This window comes from Physeter macrocephalus, chromosome 5, assembly GCF_002837175.3.
Source record: "Physeter macrocephalus isolate SW-GA chromosome 5, ASM283717v5, whole genome shotgun sequence".
Taxonomy (NCBI): Eukaryota; Metazoa; Chordata; class Mammalia; order Artiodactyla; family Physeteridae; genus Physeter; species Physeter macrocephalus.
In genome coordinates this window covers 22,118,819-22,135,870 of record NC_041218.1, presented here as the reverse complement: position 1 = coordinate 22,135,870, position 17,052 = coordinate 22,118,819, and the positions used below count along the sequence as shown (strand labels likewise).

Here is a 17,052-nt window from a genome sequence, read left to right as displayed (position 1 = left end):
CGAACACAGCATCAGAGTCTATTTTAGAAGGAAGTGACCAAGCTCAAAGCAGCACTAGGCATGATGTGCCTTGTTTATTTATCTGTTCGAACAGGCAATGAAACAAAAAGAGGCCTGTGCATTTCTTGTGCTTTTCAAATAGGAACTGGATCTATCTGAATGGCCAGGGAGGAGAAGACAGTTTGATTTAGATTTGGCATGGGTTTAGGGGAAGAAATGTCTTTGTAACTGATCCTAAATATTATGGCAACTTGGACTGAGTTAGTCTCCAAGGGAGAAGTCGCCACATGTTATAACAGAAGCCAGTGGGCTTGGCAAGGAAGGGAATGAAAGAATTACAATTAAAGCAACACCATTTTTCCACCATGGCGAAGATGCGCTGGCCAGGACCATGGCCTGTCCTCCTTTTCCATGGCTGATCAAACTAAGCACTGCCCTTTCAAATCAGTCTTTATCATCATATTCTGAAGAACACTAAATGCTGAGATTAATGTTAATTTCTAATGAATTCTTAAGGAGAACTTTTTCTTCCTCCTTACTAAAAAAAAGAATAAACGATTCAGAACAGAGATTCAAAAAGAGGAGTGCCAGCAAAAATTCTGTTAAGAAGGTTGACAGAGTACGTCTTTCAAATGTACTTATTAATTTTGGAGCTCCAATAAGATAAGACTGTGATCTGTTCTGATGCATGCTTCCGCCCCACCCCCCGACCCCGTCCCCCATTTAAATTTCTGAAAGTTAGATTCTTGCCTATATCTGTCTTGCTATTTTAAACTGGTCATTCCCAAACATAAACTGCCCCACTTTGAAGCTTTCCAAAGCTAAGAGGAGGTGAAGTCTGGCACAAAGGAGGCTGTCAGTGAGTGTTTACTGAGTGAATCTGCATTTTTGCATGGCCTTGAGTTGGATGTAAATTCTAAGGCTTCTTAACATCAACAGTAATTTTTCAGTCAACATCATCATAACTTACTATTTCCAAGAGGAAAAATAAGCTTATATAAATGGTACTGAATACAGTATCTAGTTTTCATTTATGAGAAGCAAAGGAAAGGAATTTGGAGAAAAAAATGAGACAAAATATAAATATAAATCATACAGTTTCATTTTACAAAGTGGTTTTCCAAGTATACCACGTATTTTACTAATAAAGAAAGGAGATATATATGTTTGTGAGATAGGTAGGTGACAAACTAAGGGGTGTGTGTGTGCATGTGAGCGAGACCAAGAATGCATGAGAGAAAGACACAGACAGAGAGACAAAGAGGAACCTGGAATAATTAAAGAAACAGAGAGTTTAAGGAATGTTTTGAAAATACATAATTTTGCAAAAAAAAAAAAAAAAAAAAGGGCTTCCCTGGTGGCTCAGTGGTTGAGAGTCCGCCTGCCGATGCAGGGGACACGGGTTCGTGCCCCGCCGGGAAGATCCCACATGCCGCGGAGCGGCTGGGCCCATGAGCCATGGCCGCCGAGCCTGCGCGTCCGGAGCCTGTGCCCCGCAACGGGAGGGGCCACAACAGTGAGAGGCCCGCGTACCGCAAAACAAACAAACAAAAACATAATTGATGATTCCTTAAAAGCACCAGAATTACTCAGATGTTGCCCTAGACCAGTGTGGCATAACAGCTATGAAAAGTCGGTCCGGAATGCTAATGACAGGAATGTACACAGTATCATGCAGATTTCTTTTGGGAAGAAGAGTTACTGACAGGGCCATGTAGCACTGACTGAAGCCCAGGCTGATAGGCTCATCTTGAGGAGAAAACATCCTCAAATAGGTGCCTGAGGGCTAAATCCACATGCGTCAGTAATACCCTCTCTCCCCATTCCCATGGCTATTTGGGAGTGACCTCAGAGAACAGAGTGAGTCCGTCAGTCACTCAACATATAAGAACCTACTACGTGTCAGGCACTGCACTTGGTAGATGCAGAAATCTGATGATGAACTCAGTGAAAAAAAGAGTTCCTGCCCTCATGGACACCAGGGAGCTGGCAGCAGAGGTACAGCAGAGTGACTGAGAACACGGCTGGGGTCATTAGATGAGGTTTAAATCCTTCCCTGGAAACACTGTTTAACTCCCTAATTATTGCTTTCTTTATATGTAAAATGGGATGATAATGTTGAGAAGCTTCCACGAGAGCATGTTTGTAAAGCACTTAAAACAGCCCCCCTGGCACACTAAAGGCCCCATAAATGACAGTTACAAGGGTTATTTCCTCAGAGAACTGAAGGACACACACAAAGAGGTTTGCCACCTTCTTCCCCAGAACACACCTCGAATTGTTGGACAAGGAACTAAGCCACATCACCACTTGATCACATTTCTGTATGACTTCTGGCAAATCAGGTAGCCATCAGTGTCACTGAGCTAGACAGGAAAGTCTAGTCGCTAAAAATATACCCCATACTGTTGCTGTAATGGGAATGTTTTCTGTTTCTCAAGGAGGTAGGCAAGGGAGTACCACTGGAAGGCCTCTTGAAAAATCACTTAGAGCATTTCTCTTTTAAAACAAGCCCTACCAAAGCACCACTAACCATGATGAAGCTTCTAGATGATGGCTCCAAAGGGACAGATGAGAGGCTACATTCAGGACATATTAGACTGAGAAGCAGTAGAGCAGAAAGGTTAAGAGCACAGCCTCCGGAGCCAGGCTGCCCGGGCCCCACGCCTGGCTCTCTCACTCACCTGCTGTGCAGCAATAACCATGCTGCTCACTGGGGCTCGGTGTTTAAAATCGGTAACAGGGGGTTAATATCAGCCCCTATCTCACTGGGTGGTTGTAAGAATTAAAATCACTAACATCTGTGAAGCAATTACAATAGACCTGAGCCCTAGAAAAAGAGTCTATAAATGCTAGCAATAATTATGCCTGGCAAACCCAGTAACTTTATTATGCTGCTAATAAGCATGTGAGAGCCAAACAGCAAGAGAGCAACTGAACCACACCCAAGGAGTCGGGAGTCCTCTCCTTGGCTCTCACATCTTCTTTCTGCATCACACTGGGTGCACCACATCCCTTCTGTAATTCACTCTCCGCATCTACACGACAAGCAATATACATCTCCACCAGGAATGCCTAGAGAGAGGCCTGATGCCGTTTTTTGCTAATATCAACAGCAGGTGAACAGTTTAAATTTCTGTATCTTCCTGTCTATATTAGTCAGAGTTTTCCAGAGAAAGAGAGCCAATAGGATGTGGTGTGGAGGGGGCGGGGAAGAAAGAGACAGAGATCAAGAGATGGAATTTTAAGGAATTGCTTAGGCCAATTCCAGTGGGGTTTGACAAATCCGAAATCTGCAGGGCAGGCTGGTGACCCAGGGAAGAGATGATGCTGTGGTCTCAAGCTGGCAGGCAGTCTGGAGGCAGAATTCCTTCATCCCTGGGGGACAACAATCTTTTCCTCTTAAGGCCGTCAATGGATTGAATGAGGCCCACATACCTTACGGAGGATAATTTGCTTTACTCAACACCTCTGATTTAAATGTTGATCTCAGCTAAAAATACCTTCAACAGGTATTTTTATACACCTTCTTGACTGGTGTTTCACCAAATACCTGGGTACTGTGACCTAGCCAAATTGACACATAAAATTAACCATCACACTATCCTTTCAGAAGAGATGGTGTTCAGATGATTCTTTGCTGCAGGAAAAGCCTCTAAGAATGCACAGCAACTTCACTTTCTGAGACCAGATTAGAGGCAAGAAATTCAGATGAGGCACCCATTTCTTTAGAGATGAATTCTAAGGCTGAAGAAAAACCTTGAAAGCAGACATAGAAGATGGTATCTGAATAGTAAGTAGGAAGAGTCAGGAGAATGTACTCCAGTCCACAGAAAGGACAAGCCTTTAGAACAAGGGCTGCAAACTCAGTACCTATAAGGGCCAGACAGATAAGACAAATGAGTGAAACGAACAGGGTGCGGGACATGCAGAGTGCACAGCGCACACCCCATGTAAAACTGCTCCCCAGCTTCTGGCCGAGGAAGGCTCCAAGTCCAACTTTCTTTCTGCCACAGCCCGAGGGCACACACAAGCATGATCCAGTGGGAGGACAATCGACTTTCGGTCAGGTCAAAGGAGCCCTGTCTCTCTATTCTACCACTCATTAGCAGCATGACCTAGAATAAGTTCCTTAAAACTCTCCAGGCCTCTGTTTTGTTTGTAGAATGAGGTCACTGCCACTTACACTACAGAATTAATGTGAACACTCAGGGAAAAGTGCCCAAAATGTGATGCTTGATATACATGCTTCCTACTTTGCTTTTATTAACCACCATTTATATGGCACTTACTATGTGCAAGGCACTACTTTGCAACTCATTTAATCCTCACAACAACCCCACAAGGCAGGTTCTCATTTTACAAATGAAGCAGGGAAAGGGTAAATAATTTGACCAAAGACACACAGCAGAGAATACTAGAAGATTGTCAAAAGATATAAAACAACAGGACTATTAGATGCTACAACAGATTCTATCCCTCCAGCTACCAGAAGATTCTTTGTCTTTTCTTTCAACCTAAAATTTGTTGCTCGTGTTGGTGATGCTTGCTGCCCACTCACTCCTCCACATCTTGCAGGCCCCGCCCCCCTCACTCCATGAACCTCTCCCTTAAAGGCACTCAGGACTCTGGGCTCAGCAATCCGAAGGCCCCTCACAGTCCTCCCCTCCTTACCCCTGCGTTAGTGGGGCACCTCTCAACAGTTCCTCTCCCCAGCACCAACGTCCACTGGCCTTCTAGGACTCTGAAATTCCCCGTTTTGCCCCCTGAAAGCTCCTCCGTGGTCTCCTCCCACCCCTTAGCTCCTCTCGAGGTGAGTCCCAGGTCCCATTCATTCTCTCCTCGTGCTCCTGTTCTTCTTCTCTCTCTGACGCTGTGCACGCAGTCCATGGAAATCACGTTTTCAACTCACACACCTCAGTGCCCAACCTCCATACCTACGCAGCAGGTAGTGACCAACCTACACGCTGACCATCTCCACTCCAAGTCCTGCCAGCAACCTGCGTGACTTTAACCTGCACATGAACACCCATCCAGCACGGGTCTGTTAGCTCCTTAACCTCCTCATATCCCACGGCCAGCTCTCCCCTCCTCTGGACCTGTCCACCCCAATGACCTTGCTCTCTTTTAACTATCACTTGAACTGCTTCACTTCTGAACTAGTACATGCTGATGTCCCTCTCTCTGACCATGATCCCCTCTCCTTCAGCTCCTTTTACTAATTATTTAGGATACCAGTTGGTTACTTCGGATAACCAAACCTAATAATCCTAAACCCCACATCTGATCCTTCCACCGTGTCCCCTAGGAAAGCACCAGCAACAACCCAGCTGCCCAGTTAGAAACTTACAGGTTAACTTTTATCCTTCTCTCTCCCTCATCTCCCATATCCAACAACCCCGCAAATTCCATATGTCTACCATTCTTAAACATCAACCAGAGTCTCTCTATCTGGATCACCCTCACCTCTCATCTAGAATCCTCTCTCCAATGAACTCGTGACCAGTTTTCCTGCTTTTGGTACTTGTTTCCCTAAAATCTATTCTCCAGCAGACAGAATGGTCCTTCTAAAACATGAGTCTAATCACATCACCCCAGTGCTTAAAACCCATGAATACTTCCCATGTCCTTAACGAGATGATCAGATCCCCTAATACAGCTTCTGGGGCATTTCTTGATCTAGCTGCTGCCCACCTCTCTCGCCTTATCTCCTGTTTTCTCCGTTTCAGCACCACATAATTTCCAGTTCTTCAGATGTATCATGCTTCTCTCTTGCCTCTGGGGTCTTGGTACCTTCTAGTTCTCCTACCCGGATATGCCTTTTTCTTCCTTTTTACCTTGGCACTCATCATGCGAGTGTCATGTCAAGTACTATAACTTCCTTCAGAGACTTCCTGGTCCCCAGACTTGGTTAGGTCCCCCGGGTCGGTGTTCCCATAGCAAATCTGCACTCCCCCGCCACTACATTACAGTCACCCCGCAGCATGGAGTCTCCCTCGCCAGCCTGTTCTGTAGGGTAAGACTACGGCTCTCTCGTTCAGCACTGCCACGCAGTGCTCGTCCATAAGGACACTCAACAAGTATGTGCTGAATAAAGGAGCACGCAGCTAATTCTTAAATCCCTGTCTCCGATCCTCTTAACTTTGTCCTTGAGATTCAGCTCCACAACTCCAGTTGCCTGAGGGATGTCTTACTAGTATCTAAACTGAACATGCACCAAGTGGGTAGGGATCATCTTCTCTCTCACATCTGCTCTCTTCAAAACCTAGTACAGTAGAAAGAGAACAGGTATGGAAATCAGGGATACCTGGAATATGCTGCTCTATATCCCATTAGCTGGGCAGCTTTAGACAAACCTTTCTCCGAGCCTTAGTTTTCTCATCTCTGAAATAAGGGCAAAAATACCAACCTCATAGGATTAGTCTAAGATTGAATGACATAATGTATGTGAAATGCCTGGCAAATGACACAAATAACAAATGGCACCTGAGTTCAAAAATCTGGAGTAGGGGCTTCCCTGGTGGTCCAGTGGTTAAGGCTCCGCACTCCCAGTGCACGGGGCCTGGGTTTCCTCCCTGGTCAGGGAACTAGATCCCACATGCATGCCACAACTAAAGAACCTGCAAGCTACAACGAAGACCTAGTGCAGCCAAAATAAATAAACCATGAATATTTAAAAAAAAAAAAATCTGGACTAATTCTGCTTCTATCCTCCTCCCCGCCAGGCAACCCCTCACATCCAGGCCCATTCCAGTCATGCCCCCTCACTTAGGACCCCTGCACCTCCCTCCTGGACATCACAGCAGCTCTGCTGGGCTTCCCTGCCTAGGGTTTTCTCACTGTCCAGGCCACCCCACACACTGATTCCAGAAGATCCTATTGTCATTCACCTGACCGAAATTCTTCAACTGTTCCCGTGACTTAGTATGCAGTCTAAATCGTTTAGTCATAAGCCTTCACAGCCCTCCTGGGTCAGCCTCAACTGACCTTGGCTGCCTTCTGTTCCCGTTAGTCACTTATACACACACTGTTGCCCAGCAACAACACATTAGTCACTGCCCACTCTGTGCACCAGCACTTCCCATCCCTTTCTATATGTCTCTGCTCATGTGTCCTCGGACTCAGACCCTCGCAGTCCTCAAGTCCAACAGCACCTTGCTTTGTCCGGCCAAAGCCTCTTCGATCCATGATGCATTTCTTGATGGTCCAGCCTGAGAAAAATCTCATCTACAAATGTGTAGTGTGTTTGATTTATCTCTTTTCTTTTATACATTTTATCTCTCTTCTCTATGTTTATCTGTGCACGGAACCTTAGCTCCAAGCTCTCCGCAGGCAGCATGACGTCCGGGCCCACGGTGTCACGCTCAGGAAAGGCACCCAGGAAACGGCACCTGAAATGTGCACACCCACAGGGTCCTGCTGAGGATGTACCAGCACCTGGGAGGCTGCAATCATCAAGCTTCTGCTCAGCTCCTAGAACAGTGCCTGGCATAGAGCGACACTCCACAAATAACTGTTAAATGAACTTATCCACAGGCAGATCACCTACTGGCTGTGGGACAGAAATTCTGTCCCCGAGGAATAAAACACGAAAGAAGACCTGAGGAAGCCTTTTCTCTCCCACCATATACTTAGGATGCAGGCCAGCTTCAAGTCCACTGTCTCCCGAAAGCTAGACAGCTACTCTCAGCAATCAATATGGCATGTAATGCTTCGGTATATTTAACGTGTCAAAAGTACTCAATTTTAACACGTAAGTAAGAATCATTCCTCAAAAAATAATCTCCTTTGGAGAACACGGAGTTATTCTAACAATGTCCAAAATCTTTTTCAGACCTCACCTTTTATATAGCCACAACTTCTTTTGTTTAAAAAAAAAAAAAGATGTCTATTACAGAATGAACACCTTTTCTCATAAGGCTTTCAACTAGCTGAGAATTAAAGAATTTCAGAAATAAAATTCCCATCTCCTTATCCTTAAAGTAGAAGGTGTTTTTCAGGGCTTTCATTTCCAAAATTCTATTACATAAGCCACCTTATAAATCATGTACACAACAATCCTCATTTTTCCATCAAGTTTTAACTCCCCCCCTTCAACCCCGCCGGGCTCTGGCAACACCATGCACCGCGTATCTCTGTTATAGTACTTGTCAATCTGTGATGTTACCTCTTTATATGTCATTTATCCCACTCAACTGTCCTCCTGGAGGCAGGCCCCTGACATGCCCATTTCTGAATCTGCAGTACTGACTGCTGGAATGTAGTCGGTGGCTCAGTAAATGTTTACATGAATCAATGACTCAAATCAGTTAATGGATCATAAACCTTTTCATCAGACCTAACTACTGGCTCCTTCCTACCCTCCAAGGCCAGAGAATTCCCATCACTGTGGATAATAAAAAAGGATGGGAGGCTTTTAAGGCAATGGCGAAAGAAGTTTTGAATGTGTCCTTGGCAAAGATGGCATCGCTGTAGGAGAAGTTCAAATTCTTCCCAGCTAACACAGTACTTTAAGGAGGCAACATCCATTTGCGTGTCTATGTGTCTTTTGCTCTGTGAGTTAAAATATTAATTGCATTATTTTAGAGTCACATCTTATACATGTGCTTCATTTAATTCGTTTATTTAGTTGCCCTGAAATAGATACTGATGGGTAAAAACAAATTAGTGTAAATCACAACTTTAAAAAGATAGTTAGGGAAGCATCTATTTCAATGTCCAAATTACATGAAAAAGCCCAAAAGACCCGCCCGCTCAGCACCGTGTACCCTTCAGTGATTAGGAAATGAGCTACTTTTCAGGTATCATCCAATCATACAAACTGTTGTCAGGGTCTCCAGAATCTACAGACTGCTCTTCCCAACATTCAACAACATAAGCACACCTTAGTTTTCAAGAAACCTCATTACAGGTTGATGACAAATTTGAAAAAATACTCTAAATAAAATTACAGACAATGACTCTGACATTTGGGCTTTCCAAACATATTGCTATGGGTTTAAGAAACACATTTCCACATCACAAAGAGTTCTAAAAATCAGCATATTCTGAGAAGTCCATTATCTACTGCTTGGGGAGGCTTAACAGAGTGTGTTAAGGACCAAATCTTTTTAGATAACTGCTGGCACTTTGCTAGTTTTTGTATATGAAAACTGAAAACAAAAATAACCAAAGATTTTAGAATTTTTCAGTTACAATAAATTTTCTATCAAAGACAGAAAGTATTATTTCATATTCTCTTAAATATTTTTAAAAGCAGCACGTATTTCTTCCATTTAAAGGTGTGGAAAACGAGGCAAGAAAGCTCAATCACTTTGTTAGAATACTCTACGTTTCAAAAGCAGTTAAAGCCATGACCCCAAACTACAACTAAACTCTCCAATAACCTATTCTCATGAGAAAAGGTTTAAAGGCTTATTGCTTAACTGAAGGACAATCAATGTACGTTATTTCAATGACTGGACCAAAAAAGCTGCAGTAGACCAGTAGACCACTGAGTATCTTGGAGATCTGTTAACCTCTTTGTCCACAATTTCCCTTGAGATTTTATATATATATATATATATATATATATATATATATATATATGGATATATATATATATATATATATAGGGATATATATATATATAGGGATATGTGTATATATATATATATATATATAATTAACAGGTGTCCTTGGTTTTGATAAGAATAATATTCCTGTACATCCTCACTGGACAGCTACAGGCTGCCATCTTCTACATTATGCCCGGTGGAGTGTAAACCATTTTTCATGAAAAAACAAAATCAATAAAAGGAGAACCCCCCACTTTTTCTGCCAGTAGTGTCCTCAGCGACAAAAGGGACAATGACACCAACAACGGGATTACAATACTCTCAGACATAATTCAAGCAGAATTCTAAATGGATAAATTCATGTTATAAACTTTTTTTTTTTTTTTTTTTGCAAGTGCCTTGCATGCTTATGTTACTATTCATTCTGAGATAGACAGATCATCAATGACCTTCTGGGTCACTGACTAGGGAGAAAGCCGGCTATAAAAAAGAGTGGGAGAAAAATAAGAGGGGGGGTTGCTTCCTTCCACCCCAGACCCCCTACTGCCTTGAATGAAAGAAGACAGATGGCAGCCACCTTCCCCTTTAATTAGGAGGGGCAGCTCAGAAGGGGACAGCCCTGCTCACTTGGCACCATCTTTAACAAACCGTTTCGATGGCAATGCTCTGCTCATTCGCCCTTGTTTCAAACTGTTCTCAATCTTTGATTTATAAACCAAATCTCTGTAAATTTAATTGTGAAAAACTATAGCTCTGAACACAACACTATACAGAAAGAAGGTACTTAAAGATGTTTGCTGAATTAATAATTCACAGACATTCATACAGGGAGCCTGGAGTGTTTCAAATGAAATACAGACACCTCAAGTCCTACCATCACCACTTTGAGATAAAATGGGAACTCCCACGGCACAGAAGCCCGAACTTAAATTCACACTGTATTCCACACTAGATTTAGAAGTAAGACCCCTGACTTCTGCTTTCCAACGCCACACTACAGACATGCTGCCCCCTTCTACCTTCAAAGTGTCACTGTTTTAAGTTCAGAGAAGTCAAGAAAATTCTCCGGTAAAAGCAGTCCACTTTATGAGGAAGGATAATTTTAATTACAAATCACACACCACTCTGCATTTCTATTCGTTTTGCATTTTCAAAACCACAGAACTTTGTATTAAAAATTTATCAAGCCATGTAACATCTTTGGAGACAGGATCAGCATAAAAAACAAACAAACAAAAACGTAAGAGAGGGGCCAAGTGTCAGAATTAGGCTTATGTCACAGAATCTTCTATGTAGGAGAGGAAGCCTCTTTATTATTTTTTAAAGTTATTAAACATATTTTCTATAAATCTACAAGGCACGAAACTTTCTAACATGAAGGAAAAATTCGGTTAGGACTTTACACATTTTATCCCATTTTTATATTAAATTTTTTTCCCAATAATTTGTATTCTTCAGGTCCTTTCCATTTCCTGACAGGCTTTAAAATTACAGCCTTTTATCCAAGAGCCATTCCCACCTAGTGTCTGCAGTTCCCACGTGCAGACACCCCCGTCCTCATACCTGTCTTGTACATGCACCCTTCCTGCTTCCCAATGGAAATAAGGGCAGTGAACTGGGGCTGTTTTGCTAGATGTGCTCCTGGCTGCACCACGTAAAAAGCCTTGTCTGTGTCACCGTCATTTAATTAATGGCAAAGTTCTTGAACCATTTAAAAAGAGAAAAAAAGAGAACTTTTTGTCTTCTCATTGATGATAAATTTCAGTCTCTTTCTACCTCTTAACAAGCCAGCCAGCAGGCTAGATACAGGAAGAGAGACAGAAAAGATAAAAGAAGCAATCAGCTATTTAACAAACTTCATCTCCTACTTCCCAATGAAAAGGAAAAAAAAAACCTTGGCATTTGCCAGACACTGAGTGTTTAATCATGTTAGCAAGAAAAACATGTAGGAGAGACTGACTAAAAACAAACAAAACTTACTTTGTTTTCCAGCACAGTAAGCAGGTCGGGAACGAGATGAGGGTAATTCCCTTCCTCAAGGCCCCTGCTTTCACTTTATAAGCTGTGTTTACACTTAACATCCAGGTTTGCTGTGGAACTCCAAAATGCCTGCGCTTCTCAGGATGCCCCAAGTTCACAGTTCAACTCAGAAGCTTCACCGAGGACCAGGAATCTCCAGGACAGACCAAGGCGACCTCTGGGCGCCACGTGGCACCACTGCTGCTATTACCACACGCACGCCTGGGACACCCACTTGTTAGCTCAGGAACCAGGCCACCAGCAGATAATGGCTCAGACGAGCATTCAGAGACTTGAGCCTCTGGCATTCTCAGGTTCAAGGCTGGAAAATGTATTAAGACGAGAACCACGCAGGCAGCAGCATTCTGCACCATTAACTTTCTCGTACATCGACGCCTGTCTAAATAAGTGCGAAAGGTACAAAATTAGAAGGAGTGTTTTACTGGTGATGGTGATTGGCATTTGCCGTGTGCTGGGTCATATCTTGCTCTCTAAAACTGCATTTAAGAATCCTAGATCAGAAGTATTTTCATTTCCTCTGTGGAAACTACAGAGAACCAATTAAAAAAACAAAACAAAACAGGAAAAAAGTATAATTCTGCTTAAAAATGTAACCCTTACTAAATCTCATCTCGTTAATTTTTTTTTAAATCCAAAAAGTAGGAAGAAAAACCCAACATATAAATTTGATGTTTGTTTTGAAAAATTACTTCATCCATGTACTGTCCAGCTCATAAAAACAAACCTTCTTCCAGCAAAACGGGACACTATGACCTTGTTTACTGCAGTGTTTTGAAACTGCTGTCTCGTAACTCCTGACATCACTGGACGTGTATTAGAACCTTTACTGCTGCTGGCTGCACATGCTGCTACCCTGTCTTGAACCACCTCTGGATGAACAAATACTCCACACAACAGTAGGGATACTGGTGTTAGCATTAAGCCTACAGAACTCACATGATACCTTTTGTTAAGTGTCACATCTCTCTGATCACTTTTACAAGAAAACAAAAGCATCCAACATCTGATACTTTTTCAAGTCCCAGCATCCAGACCTAGTACAGACCATTCTTTCTTCTGACCCTCTCCTTGCCCAAGAGAGGGGCTTCTTTCCTCACCGATCGCCATATTGGCAAGAATTTCTGCCACAGAGCTTTACTAACAGAAGATCCTGACCTACTTTCTCCCAATAAAAAAATTCCCACAAACTTCCCTAGAGGATAATTTATTTTAGCGTATTTTAGAGTTTCAAAGAGCGCTGTTGTTGCATTTTCAATTTTGATAAAGTCAGATTTATCCATTTTTCTTTTGTGGAACACGATTTTGGTATTGCATCTGACTGTTGCTTTTCTTTTTTTTTTTGCGGTATGCGGGCCTCACTGCTGTGGCCTCTCCCGCTGCGGAGCACAGGCTCCGGACGTGCAGGCTCAGCGGCCATGGCTCACGGGCCCAGCCGCTGCGCGGCACGTGGGATCCTCCTGGACCGGGGCACGAACCCGCACCCCCTGCATCGGCAGGCGGACCCCCAACCACTGCGCCACCAGGGAAGCCCTGACTGTTGCATTTTTAAAGAAATAATTTTCTTCTTTAAGTCTGACATTTCCCTTCTGTGTCCTTCAGTTCTTACTGTGGATCTAGCAGAATTTAAAAAAAAAAAAGAAAAAAAGAGGATAGTTGCAACACAATTTAATTGTGTAAGTCACAATAAAATTTAAGCGAACATCTCCCATAACCCATCTCTTTCAATAATACTGAATTCTGGTCCTACAACAGTAGTGCAATTTTACAGAGAAGTATTTAAAAACCCAAGTTTAAACTATCTGAAATCAATTGATAACGTTCTCGTTCCTTTCCTGAAACAACTTGCAAAACATCAAGTCCTCAAACTATAGTCACCAAGAAATAAAAAACACCAAATACATACTTGAGCAATTATGGCCCTTGTTTGTCAGAGAAGACTAAAAAGAAAAACGTCCAGGGTTAATAAAATTAATTAACTCTAGCTAAAGAACTACTAAAAAGACCCTCCAAATATCACGCCGTTACTATGACAACTTCAAAATTGCTTTGAGAAAATGTGAGGGATTTTTAGATTCATGATAAACCAAGTGTCATCCAGCCTGCCAGAAATTACTTTCATTTATATCAGGCAGCAGAAAGGCTAAATGGTCATGTACAACTCTGAAATATCAAATCGTTACCTTTTGAGAGATGCTGCACTCTCCATTCAGATCATGAAAATAATAAGTAAATGAACAGCTCTCTCAGTAATCGGAACCATTTTGATTTCAGTCCTGCAACTACACCACTCCTACGTTCTATCTACTTGGTACTTTCTTTTTATAATGAAAGCAAACTCTGATGCAATCTGAAAGGGAAGGGACAAAAGAAAAAACCAAAACAAAAACAAAAAACCACCCTAAAAGTCTCTAGTTTCCAAATACAAATAGGCAAACACACACTCCGATTTTTTAGGCATCAATAACGAAACAGAAAAAGAAAACAGCATTTTCCCCTTAAAATTCCTGCTCTTAGGTATTTAGACTGATTTACATTTTTACATAATCTTGATGGCTCAATCAGGAAGTGAAATTTTTAAGTGCGTGTGTTATGGACGGGAGGAATCACGTGACCCATAGAGCACAGAAAATTATGCAGTAGACTAGCATGCTAAGAAAAATAAACTTACCAGGAGTTTAAAAATACTGTCTTTGGGATTCACTGAGCCATGAATATATTTCGGCTTTTAAGAAATAAAAATTCATTTGGAAGCCTTTAAAATAAACCCTCAGGATGTTTTAAAAAATATTACGAGATCAAAGCAATGCACTATGAAAAACAAAAGTTTAATTAATAAAGAAACTGTTTCTATGAGGATCATAACTATTCAAGGTTTATTTTAAAGATGATTTTTCACGTTATTTGAAGATCAGGCAAGACATAATTGTAATGAAACGAAACATAGTTGCAGCTATGTATAGATATTTGTGCTTTATTTAATATATAGTGCTGTGTGCTCCTGGAGCACAAAGAAAAAACTGTTTAGGTTTTATCCAGACTTCACACAAGTTTTATAGATTTCAAGTGGTTACTGTATTTTATTACAGCAAATACATTCTCAAGAGGAAAACGTCAACACCATAGAAATTTTCGTCTGAGGTTATTTTACTCCGGAAACCAAAAAGTGGGAGATAGGGGCTTCCCTGGTGGCGCACTGGTTGAGAATCTGCCTGCTAATGCAGGGACACGGGTTCGAGCCCTGGTCTGGGAAGATCCCACATGCCACGGGGGCAACTAGGCCCGTGAGCCACAACTACTGAGCCTGCACGTCTGGAGCCTGTGCTCCAAAACAAGAGAGGCCGCGATAGTGAGAGGCCTGCACACGGCGATGAAGAGTGGCCCCCGCTCGCCACAACTAGAGAAAGCCCTAGCACACAAACGAAGACCCAACACAGCCAAAAATAAAAATAAATTTAAAAATAAATAAATAAATAAATAAATCCTCCTGTTCCCTGTTTAAAAAAAAAAAAAAGTGGGAGATAAACATTAAAACACCTTAAAAAGTGTAATGGATTGACTGATAGATGACTTCATCATATAAAAACTACTTGACCATAGTCTCTGTGCTGGTTGTCTAAAACAGAGTATGTTAACAGAAACATATTTGAAATTCAAAAGCTTTGGCCTGTGACTGTTTTGTTTCTCAACGCAATTTCTGTTATTAATTTGTTAATAAATAATAATTTATTAATACCAATAAAAACAATTAACATGGTTGAGAGCAGGTATTTGTACCTCATAACTATTACTTTTATCACCTAATGCTTCACATTTTTCAAAATGCTTTTCATATCTTTATTTCAGCTTTTAAAAAAAATTTATACCCCAGGCAAGTGGCAGGGCAAGGTCAGTGACAAACATCAGTTCTGAGTGTTTCCTGATTACTAGCTCATCTTTTTAAATTCTTAAAGACAAGAGGTAGCTGGAGAAGAAATTATTAGGGAAGACAGAAGACTCTCAGAAGGGAAGCTTGAAATAGACTAGGAACGGTCAGGAATGGTAAGAAGCAGAAACGCCCCAAGGTGGAGTACTACATGATACTGTGATATTCTTCCTAAACTTGGTATCATACTGGCTGACTGGATTAATAAGGAAAGATGAACTAGTTACCAAGATATGTTCCCCAACAAAGTCATAGCACAACCTAGCTCTGCCACTTCCTGAGACTGTAACTTATTGAGACCAAATCTCAGATTTATTCTATAAATCAGGAAATTAGAGAAGTTAAGAGACTTTCCTATGTTACACAGATAGTTGACAGCTGAAACTGGACCCAAGCTCTCTGACGTTCCCAGGCTAGGACTCTTTTTTCACCACGTGCCGCCTTACAGCTATAACCTGAGGTTCAAGTAAGCCTCCAATGAACCGAGCCCTGGTAGCTTATCTTAGTCGAGGAAAACTGAAATGGGGTCAAGACTTCGAGGGGCTCACCCTGGGCTACTTAGTCCCTAGCTCATGGGCCTCCATCCCTTATTACCGCTGCTGTCTCTGTCCCCCACCAACCTGTGTGGAGCATCATACTTCCTGAGCCGGAAAGAGACATGGCAAGTTCTGAGCTGAGAAGTAAAGCTTCTGATCCTGTCCACAGGTATATCGCAGCCTCCTCATTTTTCTCAGTGGGAAAATCAAGGCACTAAAATAAGAAAAAGCACTTGTTTTGGTTCACATCACAATTTTACTGGGATTTTGGACAAACATGAGAACAAGATAATATTCTTGAAAAAATAAAATTAGCTCCCACTTTATAACCTTCATCAGAATTAATTTTGTGGCGATTAAAGAGTTAAATGTAAAAGGGGAGAAAAAGAAACAATTAGAAGAATATATTTCTGAATTTGAGATAGGAAAAGAAGTCTTGGCTTTACAAAAGCAATGGAGAAAAAGCAACAAAAGGCAAGGTAATCAACTCAATCTGACAACATTAAAATATTAAAATCTGTAGCTTCAAAACCAGCAGACAAAACTGCAAGGTAAACAAAAAGTAAAATACTTGCAAGAGGATAATATATTTTATATTATTATAAATGTAAAAGGTAAAAGATATTAACAAACAATTCACCCCAAAATATAAAATGTCAAATTAACACGAAAAAGTATTGAATTTCACTAGCAAACACCAAGACTTTTTTCATCAATCAGATTCACAAAAATGCACAACAAAAAGAGCAAAGCAGGTGAAGTGAGGTGAGACAATCATTTCAGGAAATCAGCAATATCTTTTTACAAACCCTCAAACTGTTTTGACTGATAACATGTCTATAAATATCTCCTGAAGAAACAATCACAGATACACAGGAAGATAACTATACAAGGACACACATACAATAACTTACAATAACATAAAATGGGAAACAACCTAAACATCAGAAATTGGAGGAAAGCATGTGACTAAATAAATTAGCAAATTCATATGTTT

The 17,052-nt window shown here is 41.5% G+C and overlaps 1 long non-coding RNA gene across 20 annotated transcripts in view; it reads right to left on the bottom strand.

Moving 5' to 3' along the window:
- The window catches only part of LOC102991851 (uncharacterized), a 286,698-nt gene that overhangs the window by 129,921 nt on the left and 139,725 nt on the right, over positions 1 to 17,052 (bottom strand). For 16 of the 20 annotated variants that reach the window (XR_008617318.1, XR_008617324.1, XR_003679726.2 and 13 more), the window contains 2 exons: positions 16,140 to 16,269; positions 11,538 to 11,976 (listed from right to left, as the gene is read on the bottom strand). The exons of 2 other annotated variants lie outside the window; for them this stretch is intronic. This is a non-coding gene — a long non-coding RNA (uncharacterized lncRNA). Of the gene's footprint in view, positions 1 to 9,637; positions 11,357 to 11,537; positions 11,977 to 16,139; positions 16,270 to 17,052 lie in introns of those variants that run through there. 2 more of the 20 variants (XR_008617329.1, XR_008617320.1) reach the window with 2 other exon arrangements.